The 18972-nt window shown below is 39.9% G+C and overlaps 1 protein-coding gene across 7 annotated transcripts in view; it reads left to right on the top strand.

Annotated features, from left to right (window-relative positions):
* CHRM2 (cholinergic receptor muscarinic 2) overlaps positions 1 to 18972 on the top strand; it is a 142979-nt gene that overhangs the window by 74098 nt on the left and 49909 nt on the right. For 2 of the 7 annotated variants that reach the window (XM_082692161.1, XM_082692164.1), the window contains 2 exons: positions 3935 to 4033; positions 6367 to 6431. The exons of 3 other annotated variants lie outside the window; for them this stretch is intronic. The gene's annotated coding sequence lies outside the window, so the exon portion shown is untranslated. Of the gene's footprint in view, positions 1 to 3934; positions 4034 to 6366; positions 6432 to 12234; positions 12366 to 15308; positions 15411 to 18972 lie in introns of those variants that run through there. 2 more of the 7 variants (XM_082692163.1, XM_082692165.1) reach the window with 2 other exon arrangements.

Below are 18972 nucleotides of genomic sequence, written 5' to 3'. Positions count from 1 at the left end.
TTTTATTTGAGGGTGTGAAAGAGAGAATGAGAAAGGGAAGGGTCAGAGGGAGAAGCAGACTCCCCGCTGAGTAGGGAGCCGGATGGGGTATTTGATCCCGGGATGCCAGGATCATGACCTGAGCCAGAAGCAGATAGATGCTTAACCAGCTGAGCTACCCAGGCACCCGAGGTTGGTCTTTTTGCCCCAATTTTTAAAAACTTGAGTTTTTAGGAGCAGTGTTAGATCCACAACAAAATTGAGAGGAAGGTACAGAGTTTTCCTGTAAGTCCCCTGCCCGCCCCCATGCATAGTTTCCTTCATAATCAACCTCCCCCTCCATACAGCAATTTACAGTTAATGAACCTACACTGGCGAATTGGAAATCACCCAAAGTCCATAGTTTATATGAGGGCTTGTTCACTGGTGGTGCACATGCTGGGTTTGGGTGAACACATACTGTTGTGTCTCCACCACTGTAGTATCATATAGACAGTATTTTTACTGCCCTAAAAATCCTCTGTCCACCTATTTGTCCCTTAACCCCTGCTCCTCAACCCCTGCAAACCACAGGATTTTTTTTTAAAGATTTGTTTATTTATTGTAAAGGAGGGGAAGAGACTGAGGGGAGGGAGAGAGAAACCCAAATAAACTCTGTGCTGAGGGCGCCTGGGTGGCTCAGTGGGTTAAGCTGCTGCCTTCGGCTCAGGTCATGATCTCGGGGTCCTGAGATCGAGTCCCGCATCGGGCTCTCTGCTCAGCGGGGAGCCTGCTTCCTCCTCTCTCTCTCTCTGCCTGCCTCTATGCCTGTGATCTCTCTGTCAAATAAATAAATTTTTAAAAAAATTTAAAAAAAACAAAACAAACAAACAAACAAAAAAACTCTGTGCTGAGCAGAGCCTGATGCAGAAGTTGATCATGACCTGAGCCAAAACCCAGAGTCAGAGGTTTAACCAACTGAGCCACCCACCACGGATCTTTTTACTGTCTCCATAGTTTTGGTCTTTTCTAGAATGTTGTATAGTTGGAATCATACAGCATGTAGCTTTTTCAGATTGGCTTCTTTCACTTAGTTATACACATTTAAGTTTCCTTTGTCTTTTCATGACTTGGAAAGTTTGTGATTTTATAATCTGTTATTAGTACCTTCCTGTAGCTTTTTTTTTTAACCTATAAATACATATATATGTAACTCAAGCCAAAGTCAAGATTTTTTTTTTCTTTTTATTATTTGTCATTGTCATCTTTGAGCCCAGGGGAAGAATGGAGAGCTGTCCTACCAGTAGTGGGTGTTTCCCCATAGCTGCCAAAATGCACTCGTGATTTAGAGAGACAGGTGCTCATTCTGGAATCAAACAGTACAGTTTTAATATCTTGGCTCTGTCCATGTCTAACTCTGTGACATTAGGCTAATAAGTACATTTCTCTGAGCCTCACTTTCCTAGGCCTAAACTTGGACCTTTATATCTTACTTTCTTTTTTTTTTTAAGATTTGCTTACCATATTATATTTGTCCTAAAGAAACACTTGCTTGAGTTTTCAGCTCTCCTTATTTATTTATTAACTTACTTATTTAGAATTGAACTAATTAACATATAGTGTTATATTAGTTTCAGGTGTACAGTATGGTGATTCAACAATTCTGTACATCACCCAGTGGTCATCATAATGAGGGTTTTCTTAATCCCCTTCCCCTATTTCATTCATCCCACACCCATCCCACTTCTGGTAACTGCCAGTTTGTTCTCTATATTTAAAAGTTTGTTCTTTTTTGTCTCTTTTTTTCTTTGTTGAAGTGTTCTGTTTCCTAAATTCTATACATGTGTGAAATTAAATGGTATTTTCTCTGACTTACTTTATTTCGCCAATCATAATACCCTCTAGGTCCATCCATGTTGATACAAATGGCAAGATTTTACTTTTGTGACTGAGTTTTCCAGTAGATAGACAGACGGATAGATCTTTGTCCATTCATCCATATCCAATCATCAGTCATTTATGCATGGACACTTGGGTTGCTTATTTAGCCAAGATATGGCTAAATAATGCTTCAATAAACATAGGGGTGCATATATCTTTTTTAATTAGTGTTTTTGTGTCCTTGACTAAATACCCATTAGTGGGATTAATGGATCATAAGGTAATTCTGTTTTTAATTTTCTGAGGAACCCTTGTGCTCTGTTGGTGGGAATACAAATTGGTGCAGCCCCTGCGGAAAACACTATGGTGTTTCCTCAAAAAATTAAAAATGTATCTTATTTATTGATGCTTGTGATGTTTTATTGAAAAAATGATTTGAAAACACCTATTTAGCCTTTAGAGGCTGAGCTGAGCTTCGGGAGGAGATGTCCTTGAGGGTATGAGGAGTCTAGCTGTCCTTTGTAGCAATCTTTATTTTGAATACCTAGTGTAGGTGTTGGCACATTACCCTAGTGAGACAGTGACATAAAAAAATGCAATATTTAGGTCTGTTGTTTTTCTCTTGTTGAGACCCACTGTCATCTTCCTGAGGGTCCTCACCCTTTGGAAGCTGGAGCTGGAAACTTCTATGAGAAGACCCCCATCCAAACAAACCACAGCAAGCTCTTTCTAACCTCTGCTTCGTGTAATGGAGAAAACAGGCTCGGTGTCTTGGCAGCTTCCAGAAGCTCATCTTCCTCCAGGCCTTAGGAAGTGTTCCTGGCCCCTGGTCCTAGAGGACCAGCATCAGTCCCATTACTCAAAACCAGTACCAAACAGGGACCCCTGCAGGACTCCGTTTTCAAAGTGCCTATTTTGAAAGATAAAACACATTTGAGTCAGGAAGCCCAAAGTGCCTCTCTCTCATTCTTCAGAACCCACATCCTTTCTCTGTGATGTCTGGCATTTTTAGTTCTCTTGTCCCTTTACCCTTTCATTTAACACATCACTCCTTGCCAGAGGCTCACCTTCACTGTCGGGGAAGAATAACCCCAGGGCAGGCCGTTTGCTCGTCATCCTCTGTGGGGAAGAGGAATGCAGAGAAATAATTTCGTTTTTCCCAAATCTCTTTATCCTCTTTGATTTTTCTCAGGCTTTGCTGGTTTGCAGGCACTCACTGGGGCGGCCACAGACAATGCACGGAGAATTTTTTTTTTCCCCCATTCTTTTCTTCTCCCTCTCTTTCTTTTTTTTTCTTCCCTTCAAAATCTCTCTTTGTCCTTCACATCATTGTCTAACCTCTGACTGTCAGAGTCTTCATTCCCAGCTAGGAGATGTGATGTGTTCACATTTCCATTTTAATCATAGCCTCTAAGAGTTGGAAGGGAACCTGGAGGTCACCAAGCCCAGCTCACACAGGGGCTCTGTCCTCAGCTCATGTAACAGACAAGCATTTAGCCTCTCTGTGGACACTTCCAGTTTCGGGAAGCTCCCTGTTTTGTACTGCAACCGATCCCATTATGGGAACACATCCGTCATCAGGGATCTTTCTTATTTTCAGCTGTCATCTGTCACCTGGTGACATCCAGCCATTACTGAGGTTGTATCTGGAGCCGTACCGAACAAATCTATCACCTCTTAGACATGTTATCTCTTGTCATGCGCTCCTCTTACTGTGTGCCTTCAATGGTTCCTGACACAAGGTGGCCTCCTGATTGGTTTCTTTAATTTCTGCTGGAAACAGTTTAGCTTACAACTACTGTTATTTCCCTCCAATTGAAAACAAAGTACATAATAGGAGCATAAGTGAGCTAGAATTTTTTGTTTCTTTTACTAATGCAGCCTAAGACCCTTTATTTATATTTTTATTTATATTTATAATATGAATTCATATATAAAAATTCATATTTATAATATGAATTCTTCAGTTATGTTGCTCTATGCATCTGTGATACAGGCTGTTACTACTATGCTAGAAACAGAGCCCAAGCTAATATTTCATTGACCAAAACTCATTTCCTCAATCAGAGATCTTTAACTTGGTTTTCCCTTTCAGGAACATTTTAGAGCAAGAGGAAAAGAGGTTTTGCAAAGAAACCCCACCTCCTGCCACCACCAAAAAAGGGCAACAATAAGAACCAACAAGCTTTTCAAGGTAGTATCGTGTTTTCAATTGATACAGTGTCAGATGATCTCACAGGAACTCAGCTGGAGAATGGAAGAAATTATGATGGTCTGGGTGCTTTCTTGCAGAGAACTCAAGATATCTCAAACTGCCTTCCACAAAAGGAGAGAATGTGCACACTCCCAAATAACAAGCAAAAACATTGGCTAAAACACTTCTTTCAAAGAGTTTAATACACACAGACACCACCTTTTCATGTACACAAAAGGGGCTATCTGGACTCCTGTTTAAGCACAAAGGCAGGATCAAATTGAAAATTATGCACAGCTCTGTGGCAGATGGGACTTTCAGGGATGTGATGGTGGGCTTCCCAACAGTAAGGGAACCAAATGACCCTCTAAGCTGGTTTTCTTCATGGAATCAGAGACCTCTGGCAGCAGGGAGTGAAGGAACCTGATAGAGAAGCAGCTATATCTGCCAGACCACTGAGCAGGCTATGCCCTGAGAGATACCTGTAGGTAGCCATGGATTTGCAGGTGCACATAAGCACAGAGAGAAGCTCTCAGAGAAGGATGCACAGTGTGGGAGATTCAAGAAATGGTGTATGTGTGGATAGGGAGGGCTGGGTGAGAGAGAGGTCAAATGGAAGTAAGGGAAGGATTAGGAAAATAAAAACATAACAGAAACCCCACTAAAACTGGACTCTGATATTAGTCACATGTATAGTATGGAGAATCTTCCCAGAAACCTTCTTACCTCAATCTTTAAGAATATGTTTCCTTGTTTTTATTAAGATGAACTATTACATTTCAGCAAACTTTTATTGGGTACTTTGCTGAAGACCTGACTAAAGGCTCATTTATTTCCTTTAGTTTCTCTGTTAATCCTAAAAATTTGGTAATCCATTATGCTTTTATTAGTGAAGAAAATGACAGAGAGCAGAAAGGTTAAATAATTGTCCAGGATTATACTTCTAATAATTCAAATCTAGCTTAGAAATAAGATCAAAGGGGGAAAGAAAGAAGATCAAAGAATTTCGGCACCATGACATAATGGTGTATGATTATTCTTTCATGTTAACCCAAATGACCTCCAGGAGTCAGTTTAATTCTTCTGATCTTGCACAAATTGTATTACATGGAATGAAAAATAGCAATAGCTTGACATGGAAGGAGAACCAGAGTGGGAACTTTGACAGAGATGGTTGTCCCCACCTTGCTCCTAGCTAAATTCCCCTCAGGTAAATCATTCAACTCCTAGAACCAGTGGCCTCAGCCAGCAAATGGGAGTAACAACTACCTTAGGGGTTTCCCTATAAATCAAGTCATAAAATGCTTGTGAAGGTAAAAAGTAATGTATGAATGCAAAACATTTGGGTCATGTAATCAGAAGGCCTTCAGGAACTTTGTGATTGGATGCAAAATCCATGATATAAACTGATATTAGTCAGTTTTAGATATTAAATCATTTTTAGATTGATTTGTAAAGCATTTTTGGAGCACCTGCAAATCAGGTGGTGTGTAGAGCAAAAGGAGATACAAGATATGTAAGACATAGCTCTTCCCTCAAAAGGTTTATAGTCTAATAAGTAGTTTTACTGGCATTAGCTGCTATATTTCAGAAAATTAATTTTATTTTCACCATGTGTTTATGTCATAATAAACAATATTCATATTCTTGGATTTATTGTGCCTAAAAACACAGAAAACTGCGATTTTTGGTCTTGGTTTTGGTTTGGTTTGATTTTTATCCACAGTATGTACCTTGGCTCAGTACCTCTATTTACTTTGTTCTATTATATTCAACTTACTACAAATAGAATGATGCTACTCATTTGTAAATGTATTTGTAAATCACTTGAATCTGGAGATGCCTAGCAATTCTAAGATACATAACAATCTACATTCAAGTTAAAGGCAGAAATGTGTGAAAGTATTTCTGGAGGAAGCAATTTTCTTCAAAAAGGAACGATAAGACCTCAAGAACCACTCCCTGACTCTGTAGAACCCTTCAGTTCACTCTTATCAGCTTCTAGGTTCTAGTTATAGACACAGAGAATGGTGAGCCATAAAATTATTAGAGTTACTTTCCAAGATGGACAGTATGCTCAGGGTAGCAAAAGGTGTTTAATCACTAGATTCCTTTTATTGAAATTCCTGCCCAAATAAAATCTGCCATTTTATGTCAGCCAGATATTTTTGCTTCTCATTCCCAGTGAAAACTTGAGCCAAGCATCATTGTCCCAGCAGATTGAGAAAGGGTTCAGCCCATTTTATGTCTAAAGCCAGCAAGTAGCTGGAAAACCGTGAAATTACTCACTAGAAAAGCAGCTGAGGAGGATTTTTTTTTTTTTTTTTTTTTAGATGTGGAGGTGGTTGAGAAAGGAAAAAAATGAAAAGAAACATATTTGATCAGGAAAAAAAAAAAGGTATGTGTATGCCTCTTTTTTTTTTCTACCATTTTCTCATGATCTGGGGATGAGAGGAGTATTAGAATGGGAGAAATAATGTTACAAACAGAATGTAAAATTGAGGAGAAAAACAATACAGTAATTGAGGTATTGGAGTTTTTCTACTTGGATAATAACAAAGGTTAGTGTAGACATGCAGTAAAGTGATTATCAACGGTCTTCTCTGTGGAAAACTTACTACAGTTTTTTCATCTTTGCTGGTTTGGCCTTCTGCCCAAGAGGTGTCTTCAGTTATGTCCTATACCAGTTAACCTGTCTAGAATTGCTGCCAAGGAGCTCTGCTTCTTTAAAGAAAGTTACTTTTCCCAGTATATTATCATCTATAATTTACAGATCAAGACACAGAGATCAAGGACCTTGAGAAGTCTGGAGTTGATGGGAACTGGTGGTGGGATAGAGTGCAGCTAAGAGGCTTCCCAGCGTAGAGTCAGGAGAAAAGATTGGGTGTAACTGGAGAGAAGTGAGTAGGTTGCAGAGGTGGGTGACTAGGGCTTTCTCTCTTTAGAGCCTCAATTCCTGACGATGTAAGAGACCAGAGATAATCGTGAGAGTCTGGGGAAATTTGCAAAGAGCAGTGAAGGTTTGAAACAGCTGTTGAGAGAGTTTGGATGGAGAGCTGATTAAGGAGAACCCTGGTGAGGCTGGCATCTTGTCTTCATCACAGTTCTAGTCCTTGTGGCAGGTGACTAGCAGCAGGCAGTACTTCACCCTGTCAGTGGAGCAACGGGGATGTTTCCCAAGGATTCTACAGAATTGTAAGGAATGAGTGATCCCTGTCCTCTAATGGGTAAAGAAATGGACTGTGGAGTATTGTCTAGATAGGGATGGAAATGAGGGAAGGAGATTAGGGAGAAACTTATTAACTGGAAGGAACATAGAGGGTCCAGTAGGGATCTCCCTACAGTTGGGAAGATAGTTTATTAGGAGGAAAGGTAGTAAGCAAGAAAAATAAGTTGGAGTCAGTAGAATATTAAAGTTTAAGATTTTAAAGATGGAATAATTCTGAGTTTTAACAAGGTCATACTTGTGCCAAGGGAAATGGATCACTGAAACCAAGTAGAAATGAGGGCAGATGGAGTTGAAGAGGTCAAGAAAATGTTAATCTAGGACATGGAGTGCGTTAACTCTATGGACATTTAAATCCTTGAAGTGGTTAGTGGAATCAGAAGTGTAGAATGTCATGAATCTAGATCCAGAATCTTTTTGAAAACATGGTTGGGCTTGAATGGATTTGGCTAAATGGAAATGGGTTAAATGGCAAGAATGTCAAGTTGGTTCTGTGTGGTTATGAGTTTGCATAATGAAAAGAAGAAGTCTCTCCCACACATGCACAGAGAGCAAGAGGATGAGCAGTCTGCAGTGGGTAGATCATCTAGAAGGTAGCATCTTCGGAGATGGCAAGTCAGTTCACATGGATCCACAGAGTTTGCAGAGTGAGAAGGGATGGGAGGAAAGCCATGGAAAGCAATCAGGTGAAATCAAAGAGGGTAGTAACTGGAGGGGCTATGGTTTGGGTCAATGTGAAGGACATCAAGAACAAGTGACAAGTGAAGATTAATCAACTGGAACATTGATTTAAAGACGTGTCTGCACTTAGCCACACAGAGTCCCTGGGTGGTGTCCCCAGCAAGATGGCATTTGTTGTCGTTGCTTCTGCAAAGAGGCCTGTATTACAGAAAGTAAAGAAGACGGATACTAATATTTACTGCATTGTAGACAAACTGTGTCATTTCATCTTTATAAAATCTCCCAAATGTATGCATAATTATCCTCATTTTTTTTAAAAGATGAAGACACAGAATCTCAGGTAAAGTAATTCTTTCAAGGTTATTAATGTCAACAAGTGCTTAGTACAAAAATCCAAACACAGGTTTTTCTGAACATAATATTTTGTACCAAGAATTGACATCTAGCTCTGGATCCATACTTGGCTCTAGGTGAATCAATTAATTTCTAAGTCTGATTCTTTATTTCCCCCCAAAAATGCAATATCAACTTTGTCTAACACTGACTTCTTAAATGATCAAGTGAGATATTTGTAAAAACAGTCTGAAATAAACTTATAAAACTACATACGCATATATTAACTCCTTTACTCACAAGTCTACTCTTTTCTTTTTTGATCCTTAAATCCCTATGAATATAGGGAAATAACTGATATATTCAATAACTTCAAATGTAATTGTGTTTCTATAGTGTAAACCCTAACTATCAAGACTTACTAGATGTAGAAAATAGAAATACTCACCTTTATAAGACTGAATTATAAAGGAAAATTTCTCCAGCCATGTAGAAGGGATCATGTTCACTTACATTCTTTTGAGCACTTGGCATTGTAATGTTTTGTTGGTGATGCCAGTCTAGTGGTGGTAAAATGGTTTCTCATGGTGGTCTTCACTTGCATTTCTTAACTTGCTACTGAGGTAAGCATCTCTCTTTTTGTTCATTGGCCGTAAATGTTTCCTTTTCTATGAAACATCAGTTAATATTTTTGCTCATTCATTGCCCTTTTCTATTAAGACCTTCCCATTTCATAAATGTTGACTTTGCATCAAGAACATGAAATAAGGTGTCCACAGTCACATGGTAAATTGGTGTAAGAGCTCAAACTAGGACTGCACTGGTCTTCTACACAAATCAGAGTTTCTTTTCCACTGGGATTCCTCCTCCTCAAACAAAAGGGCCACCTGAATGAAGCTGTTAGCATGGGACCCTGTGGGATATCCAGCTAGGATGGTTCTTGTTACTTCAGCTTTACTCTTCCAACAGAAATGAAACAAAATGTGCCAAACACATCAATATCCAGAGAACCCTGTCCATTTTGATGATACATGGAATTTGTAGTAAAGCAACCACTAGCACCAAAGTCCCAGTCCAGAGAGAGGTGGGGGTCAATGTAGATATAATCTGAAGCCTCATGTAAGATATATGATAGGCATTAAATCAATGACGGGAGCCACAAATATAAAGTGTGACTTGCGAGAGGCTGGCTGGCCAGTCAGCGTTAGGCTTTATTACTGCAGCCTACTTCTCCTTTGTCTCATGGTATTTATAACATACTTGATAGTTTGTCATTCTGTCTGTTCTGATTGTATATGAGAAAAGGTGGAGTGGGGGATTGGCATATGAGGAGACAGAGGGAAGTGATTTTCTGTGATTTCCAGTGAAATCCTCAAATAATAATTTGAGATCTGGAATGGAAGAATACTATACAAGTGGAATATTTTAGTGAATTCACTCATTCATCAATTCATTCATTCTCTCACTCCTTCCTATCCCCCCTCATTCATCATTTTAAGCACTAAATCATTTTGCTTGAACAATATGCTGAGTTGAGCTAGAGGGGAATCATGTTTTTCTATTGAAATGGCATCCCATGGTCATTGCTTTCCTTCCTGCTATCAGATTCTTGAGTTCTGCCCACCATCTTGCCTTCTTGCTCATTTCTTTCTCCTCCTCATTCAGTGGCTCTTAGATTAGATAAAATATAGCATCCATGGAGCTTTTTGCATGCAACTTGGGTGAATCTCCTATGAGACACCCATGGTCTGCATCCCTAGCCCCATAATCACTGGGCTGATATTCAGGGTGGTAGGAACAGAACACCAGTCCTCGGTAAGTCCCAGCACATGTTCTGGGAGATGAGCCCCATGGCTGTGGGCTGATTTTCATGGCAAGGGCAGAAGTAGATGTGAGGTCATGTGAGGATGTGGAAGGAGAAGAGGGCAGGCAGACCACAGCAAACTTTTGAAGACATTTAGTGGTCTCTTTCCAATTTTTGGTATAAGACAAATAGTTCTTTGTTTCCAATATGACAGTTTAAAATATAATATTTGTAACTATGTCTTGTTCTATCACTACAACATGCAAAATATTCCTTTTGAAGCAATACTTTAATTATCATCCTACATGTCTTGTTTTTAATTCCCCTTCCTTCCTACCTTCCTTCCTTCCTTCCTTCCACTGCTATTCCCATATCCTTTTTATTGAGCTACGATGAAGATCTTGTAATGCAAACTTGTCATTTTAGAGAAGAGGAATTGAGGGTTAGGGGCTTGGTTCTGCTTGCTTAAGTTTTTAAATCCTGAAGCTCTAGTCTTCTGTCTTCTAGACTAGTATACTGCACTCACTGTGACCAGAGTTGATACTCCAGGAAACTCTCTCACAGATGACACCTCTGACAGCCTCACAGAGGAGCTCCCTTTTTTGTTGTTGTTGAATATGTGGAAACTGAGCCCCTAAGTGCCCCAAGATTTGTTGCCCCGTACCCCTAACTTTGTCCTATTGACCAGTGGACCTCGCTGAGACCTTATAGAGTCCTTGTCTTCTGTGATAGCTTGCCAGAATGCAATTCAATACAGTGATAGCTTTTCTGGTACGCTTACTTTTTGGGATTCTCCAAAATCACAAATATCTTGGTTATATGAGGGGTTTACTCTACTCTACCTATCCTTAGGAACCCATATTTAGTAAAATGTCACATCAAACAGGACATTCAATTATGCCACATGCACAATAATTCATTCAACAAATGTGATCTCTTTGAATACCAGTCATGTGCATTCAACGGACAGGCAGTGAAAATATAGAGGACAGATACAATGTTTATCCTTAGAGAGCTTATAGGCAGTGACAGAAATGGACATGTAAACCAAAACTTCAAACCCTGTGCCAGAGCAAGCATCATATACCCTAAGATTTAAAGAATGATCCTGTGTTTTCAGGCAGACAGAGCAAGCCAGAAGGCATGGTAGCATCAGAGATACAGTGCTTCTTGCTTGCTGGACCCCTCAGCATGAGTCCATCAACACTGACAACTGATGGTAGAGGCAGGAAGACTGAGGATGATCAGGGAGGCAGGCTTACTGCCTCAGACAGGCACACATAATCTGCCATTTTCCTATCCAATGTCCTGTTCGTTCTTTCACCATGACAATGAGAGGGGTGCTTGGGCTGGAGCTGAACTAGTCAACTGTGTAACAGGAAATGGATTATGGTGGGGAAATGGCCTCTTGAATATGGGAGGGCCTCTGGAGCTCTGCTACTCAGGTTAAGTCAGAAACTCGTTCTTCCTTAATTATAACAAGACTGTGATAGGACTGGCAGGTTCATAAACTACCAAAATGGAGGAGGAAATAATCCAAGACTACCCAGATTTGTCTCTATTCTTTATTATAAACACATCTACATATTTTCTCTCAGAATGTCATTTTCAAAAGTTGGTGACCTATCTGAGCAAGTAAACATGTTTAGTTTTATGTGAAATCTCAAACTTGCAGCATTCTTTTACTTCTTCTTCATCTTCTGAATCAAAAGAATGATGCCACAATTCTGTCAGCTTTCCCCTCAATATTCTCTGTCTTTCCATTAGATCCCGTAGACTTGTGTATTATCATCTACTCATTCAGCTTATTTTATTTAGACTAATTGTCCTGTACTTTCCTCATTGTAGTATATGGACTCCCTATGGGAACTTTCTTTCTGATTATTTTTCCCCATGAACCACGGTGAGTTCATGGAACTACATGGAAGATGGGAACATAAGACAAACATGAAGGACTTGAAAAGATAGGTGTGATGGATATATTTTTTTTCTCCACTCTTCCACCTCACTTAGTGCTCCGAAAAGCTGGGCCATATGGACTATATCCAAGGGTTCTCTGCTGCCAGCTGGGATCAACCAATGGGAGGCACCAGAAGATGACCAGAAGGCAAGAGAATAATTAGATTAGGGTATTTATTCCGTCATCTCTTCTTCCAGGTCACTATAGATTGCTGCATCCCTCTACTGAAGGCTAGAGTTCTGGTCAGGCAGCCCTTGCCACAGAGTTAAATCCTGGTTCCAGGAATCTCTTTCTTCTCTTCCTCCCTCCTCCAGGCCTAAGGATATCCGTGAGTTCTGCTTATACTGTACCCTAAGTACTTCACTTTTCTTTCTTGGTTCTCTTAGGGCATTCTCACAGATCTGGGTTGTAGGTGGTAGGATATATGAGCCTGAGGCTCAGACTAGACGTTCTAGGATTAAAGTATAAATTGGTAATCAACATTGGGAATAGTGCACAGAAAAGAAAGGAAAATGGCTGAGGAGATAAGGTTAGAGAGTGCTCATAGGTTCTCTAAGGGATGTTTCTCTCAATGTTCTTGCCATATTATCCTCTTCCTTTTTTATCAATGACTATTTCTCCCATTCAAGGATATAAATACAATGGCCAAATTCTAGCCATGAAAGAAATGAGTGATTCTTTAATGGGCAAAAACAAAAGTAAAAATCTTAATTCTTAAAAATTTTTGAAGATTTATTTATTTGAGAGAGAGAGAGAGAGAGAGGGAGTGCATGTAAGCATGAGAAGGACAGAGGGAGAGAGAATCTCAAGCAGACTCCACACTGAGCAAGGAGCCCAGTGTGGGGCTTGATCCTAAGACCCTGAGATCAGGATCTGAGCTAAAACCAAGAGTCGGACACTCAACTGACTATGCCACCCAGCTGCCACAAAAGTAAAAATCTGTAAAAAAAAATAAAATGAATTTAAAAATTTTTAAAAAATTGATACGTGACAAGCAGTCATGGCATATTTGAATCTGTAGAATAACAAGTTTCATTATAAATTCTTTAACATGTGCTATGTATTTATAGAAAAATGCTTTAGCTAGACTACTTTTCCCTAATAACATTTCTCACTGGCTGCTTCAATTGTTTTCTCCTTTTTATGGCACATTAATTATTTAAATGGAGCAGGCCTTGCTCTCCATGATAATTGTCATTTAGTTGGATGTTAATTATTTTCACAGGTAGAGTAACCACAGGATAAACTACACAGTTTCCTTTTGCTCCAGGAGTCCCAGTTTCCATTTAGCCATAAAAGAGTTTTAAACATTTGTGATTTTTTTTAACACGGACCAACTCCTCTTTTGAGAAAAACATTCACCTTTCCTCTCAATTTCTCATGACCAAATTCTAAAAATATGCTCTACTGCTTCCTTCAGTAGCCAAGTCATTTGATACTCCAGTCATAACAATAATTAATTCAGTTTTTATAAATTCTATTTCTTGCCCAAATAAAAATAACGTGAGTGAAAATGGCGCTTTTCATGACTTTTTTTTAATGTTTCTACTTCTTACATGTTTAATTCCTTGAAATATTCCTACCTTTAGATTGTCACTGCCTACTTGACTCATTATTTCCTCAATGGCAAAGCCTCAATTTCAATGGTAGAATAAAATGGGACACATTCTACTATGTGCAGCATGTCATTCATCAAATTCCCACTACGAGTTGTATATCCACAGCTGCGATGGAACATAGTTCAGCTTCCCTATTTCACACCCATGAGGAGTGTCTAGGCCTTTTTTCCCCATGTATTTAAGAAGGCACCTTGACTCTGTCAAGCTGTTGGAGTCCTAGAATCTATGGCTATTGGTCTTAGCAGTTGGTTTTGCACACACACCAGTATTTGGGAAATTCTTTATGCTCTTTGGTGCTTAGTTGTGTTTTTTTTGCTTTGTTTTGTTTTTTGTTTTTTGTTTTTGTTTTTTTCTAATACTATCATGCGACGAAGTTGGTAACAATGAGGACCTGCTGGGGCATCTAGATGGCTCCATCGGTTAAGCGTCAAACTTGATTTCTGCTCAGGTCATGATCTTGGAGTCATAGGATCAACCCTGCATTGGGCTCCTCGCTCAGTGCAGAGTCTACTTGTCCCTCTCCCTCTGCTCCTCCCCCACCTTGCTTGCTCTACCCCTCTCTTTCAAATAAATAAATAAAATCTTTGGAAAAAAAACAATGAGGACCTGCTCTTTTGATGTCTGAATTTCAGCTTGGCACGTTAAACGTGTTATCTATGCAAAGTGTTATAAATCACCATATGAACACTAACTATACTTGTTGTATGCATATAGAATGAATTTTTATTTTAACATCTGGTATACATTTTGTTGTACTTGAATAAATGGGGATAATGCATCAACTGATAATTATTGAGCACCTTCCCTCATCCTTAAACTGCTCTTGGTGTTAGAATTAACTCAAGAGGAAAAATGTTTGGATTCTCCGTCCACTCTGATGTAGATTTTTGGTGGGAAAAGGAGAGATACTATAATTGTCATCATAGAGAGTAGAATTTAAAAAAAGTTTTGAACAAGGGGGGTGAGCTCATGAAAAGAAGGAGTCTATTTCAGGATTCTGGAATGGCATAGAATATAGCATATGGCCTTTACGAGAAGAAAGAGAAAGGATTGTTAGTCAGTGGCCTTTTTGTTTTGATTCTTCCTTAGTTTTTATGCATTCTTTTTATGTACTATTTCTTTTCTGTTTGAACTATTTTCTAGATGATCCTTAATATAAATGTACTGTTTAAGGGGAAATGCCAACTCTTAGTCATCTAGAAAAGCTGTTTCACTCTGACCTAAGATTAATGGGTATAGATAGTAACAGGAAGCCCAGATTGGAAATAGATCTGGTTTTAGAATTCTCCGTTACAGAACACCAATATATTAAATAGATAGAAGTGGAGCTTATCAGTAGCAAAGGAGATAGGAAGCCTCAACCCACACCCCCACCTCCTTGCCCAGTGGGTTTGAAAATTACTAACGTACTTCTTTTCTGTTTTCTTGTTAGGCCATCTTCATGTTACCCTCTGTTATTAAATAAATAGGGACTGCTGACACATGAGCCTCAACTCCGATCTCTTCGCCCTTGGTTATACGTTAGTTGCCAGAAGGGTTGTTTAGTATAAATGGAAGTAACCAATTGATGCAGGCAGGGAGCTGAGAGGGTGAATAGGACCATAAGAAGTGTTTTTTCTTTTCTTTTGTCCTTATCACACCGATTTTACCAGAAGATATGTGCAAGCAGTAGCATGATGACCCCTATTCCCCACTGACCCTTCAGCAGACACTGGACATGTGCTACTTGGAGGCTGCATCTTGGATGCGGGGAGGTGAGCCTGTGACCCTTTGCCCAGGGGATTCTCCATTCTTCAGGTCTCCTCAAGGAGCACCTAATGGAAGAAGTCGGTATTTTGCGCAGGGTTGACAACCATCTTGGCTGGCCCTATAGACCAAGTGCCAAAATGCCATCTTAATTTGTGCTGAGTAGGTGAGTACATAAGTCAGGAACTCAGCAGGGCAGGAAGCCAGGGCTTTGAATGACCACTTCTGTGCCTTTTCCAGCCCATCTTTTGGAGGCAGCCCACTCCTAAATATATGAAAGCTGTCATTGCTCTCTCCCCCGCCCCCCTGCCCCTGCCCCCGCCAAAAATAGTTCTACTAAGTAAGGATCCAGGTAGTGTCATTATTGGCATGGTATTCATTGGGGTTTGATTTCCAAGTTGTTGACTTACTACGAGTCCACTGATATGATTCTGCAAATGAACCAGAAGTACAGAGTTAAGCTGACAAAGACATAAGTCAGAGAAAGAAAATGAGTGAATTTACTTCCTTTGCAATGATATCCTTAATATTATGAAAATACTGGATTATTCTTTTGAACCACTGCTTAGTGACACCCAAGAAATGAGTTAGGATCTCTGACAAATGAGGAGCTACCATGGGAAGAAAATTATTTATCTGAGAAGGCCACAAGGCATATACCAGGACTGTGAATCTCTAGACTTTTTTTTAATTTAGATTTATTCATCTTAAGCTGAATTCATCAAGAGCAGGAGGGAAGGGCAGAAGGAGAGGGAGAAAGAATCTCAAGCAGACTCCCCCTCAGCTCAGAGCCTGACGTGAGGTTCGATCCCACAGCCCCAAGATCATGACCTGAGCTGAAACCAAGAGTTGACACTCAACTGACTGAGCCACCCAGGCACCCCTGAGTCTCTGTATTATATTAAACATCTAGCGTCTCATCAGCCTTCAGTCAGTTTGAAAAGTTTTTTTTTTTTTGACTGAATATACAAGATGTTTTGTAGAATTCTAAAACCGATTTAAAAATATAATGACTTCTCAGTGACTGGTTACTGCATAAGAAATCTTTATATCTAGATTAAAATGTAAAGAATTTATGGAAGCCACATATCTAGTTAATCAAAACATGTTATCAGTTCAAGGATTAAATCAGCTCACTAAGAAGTCAAGTGAATTTTTGATATTTAATGAACCAAGTTAGAAGTTTAATAACAAAATACTTGCCATTTGATCACCTGATTTGGAAAAATAACAGTCATTCCTTGTGGCAGTTTGTGACAATGCAGTCTTTCAGTTTAGGGACACATCTGGAAATGGATGACCCTGGTGTCATTAAAAAAAAAAATCTTCCACTTTTCTAGTGAGAATTCGGCAAATTATTAATTAATAGCATATTTGTACACTGATCGGAGTGAGCCAGAAGGAGAAGAGGAGGGAAACTAGCAGAGGTAGATGAGAAAAGATAGCACCTGTTGAACGGGGAAGACATCTTCTCTAGCTTAATAACTGGGACTTCAGCTCTGGGAGCAGCAGGCTAGGCAAAGCGTTTGGGCCCTGAGGCTCGTAGCTGTAAATGTCACAATGGGAACATGGGGACGTTTTCTTTAACTCCTGTCTGTTTTCTTATTGTAAGAATAAGGGACAAGGTCATCTGCTGAAAGTGAGAACAGGTGAGGAAGTCTTGGGGATCAGAAGAGACAGCAATGGTGTGAAAGGGTCTTCTGATGGAGACAGGATGGAGAGGAGTAAGTTACTTGCTGGGTCCTTAATGGTTCTTCAACTGACAGAGATGGTATTCCCAAGTTTTAAGAATCTGTGTGTCTGTCTAGTCTGTCTAGTCTCAGTTGTTCCCTTGCCTTTCAAGGATGTGTGGGAAAAGAGGCTAAAGAGCCTATTTTTGTTTGTGCCCTGGAGACCCTGAACCTCTTCTAGGGTAAGTGCTGATGGCACGTGAACCACAGTGACCCACGTACTGGTATGTCTTCCTCTCATCCCTTGCCTCCTCTCTCCCCTTCATACTCCCTTCCTTCCACCTTCCTCTTACCTTCTTTTCCAATATACCTATCCTCGTCTTTTTCCTCTAACAGAGTTCTCTGTACTTACCTTTCAGCTAAAAATAAAACTGAGAATTTACCCACCAAAAATAGATTTATCACTTATAAATAAATCAATATGCATCTACTGCTGAACTAATTTTTACATTAAAATGTATCCCAAAGCAAATAAATAAATAAATAAATAAATAAATAAAACCCTATCCCCAAATATAAATTTTAAAGGGGCCTATCCCCTTCTGCCCAGGATAAGTGATTTGGGTGAGGGAGTAAAAAGGAATTTGTTTATTGAGATATGGGCACATGAGAGATGTGGGGGCCTGTGTCAGTTTCTAGGATTGCCCATCCTCCAGGCCCCTTCTGAGTTCCGTCCAGTGGAAATGGGGGCACTGGTGACAGAGTTGTTAGATCTTCACCGTGTCCCCAGAATGTGAAAGATGTGCTTAAACATGGTCACAGACACCGGTGGCACATTCGTCCGGGAATTTCTGAAGTAGATGATGATAAAGGACTAAAGCAAACAGAATGAAATTAAGGATGGGGGTGCCCTACCCCAGTTCTCGGATGCCTCATGTAGTACAGATACTATCGTGGTAGCTCCAGAGGCACCAGGAGCAGAAGAGATAGGACAGGAAGGGCAGGCAGGACCCTGGCTACAGGCAGCTGTGCCTCAGCCAGAGAGGAGCCAAAGGGGGTAGTTATCGCCAGTGGCCAAAGAGAGAGGAAACTGCTTCTCTGCAGCTGGGTCTGGGGGGATAGCAAGGGCTAGTCTAAGGGGGCTCACTGCTCTAGAAAACCACCCACGTCATTCATACGGAAACTGCCACGTTAACCACGAATATGTCAGCCATGTTACCAGAAGCTCATGGAATGAGCTAGAAGCTACGACTTCCTCTTACATAGTATAGGTGTAAAAAACGGGCAAGAGGATCTCCTCCTTCCCTTCTTCTGATGTCCCCCACCCCAGAAGAGCAAGACTCAGGGCAATATGGGAAACCACATCCCAGGGTTATAAGCAACCCCTCACTGCAAGGTGCTTGAGGAGGAGGAGAAATCAAGTAGATCAGGACCCTGCCCTACTCCAAAACCAGAGATACAGTTCCTGCTGGTGATGAGGGATGTCTTCAAGTGGAGTGGTCATAGGAACTGAAAACATTGGGGATCTCCCTAAGATAACATTAAAGAGCAATTTGACCAAGCATTGCTGAGCCAATAGTTAACAAAATATTTACAATCTCATGTTTAAAGCTCACTGTGTTACACTCAATAAACCAGTCACACAAGTGTAAAACTAAACTGAGCTTGGAACCAAACCTTTAAGTGACTGCCCTTTAAAATGTTACCCCAAGGTACTTTGAAAATGTTGAATCTTTAACAACGTTGCTTCCACTAAAAATATTGTCATTGTGTATTTTTAAGGAAAGCAAAGTTGTTTCTGTTCAATTAATATAAAAAGTAGCATTTTAAGATATCATTTCTTTTATTTTTTCATTCTTTAAGATTCACACTTTGGAGTATATTTTAATGTAAAAATGAG

This window comes from Mustela nivalis, assembly GCF_964662115.1.
Source record: "Mustela nivalis genome assembly, chromosome: 12".
Taxonomy (NCBI): Eukaryota; Metazoa; Chordata; class Mammalia; order Carnivora; family Mustelidae; genus Mustela; species Mustela nivalis.
This window is presented reverse-complemented; position numbering and strand designations above follow the sequence as displayed.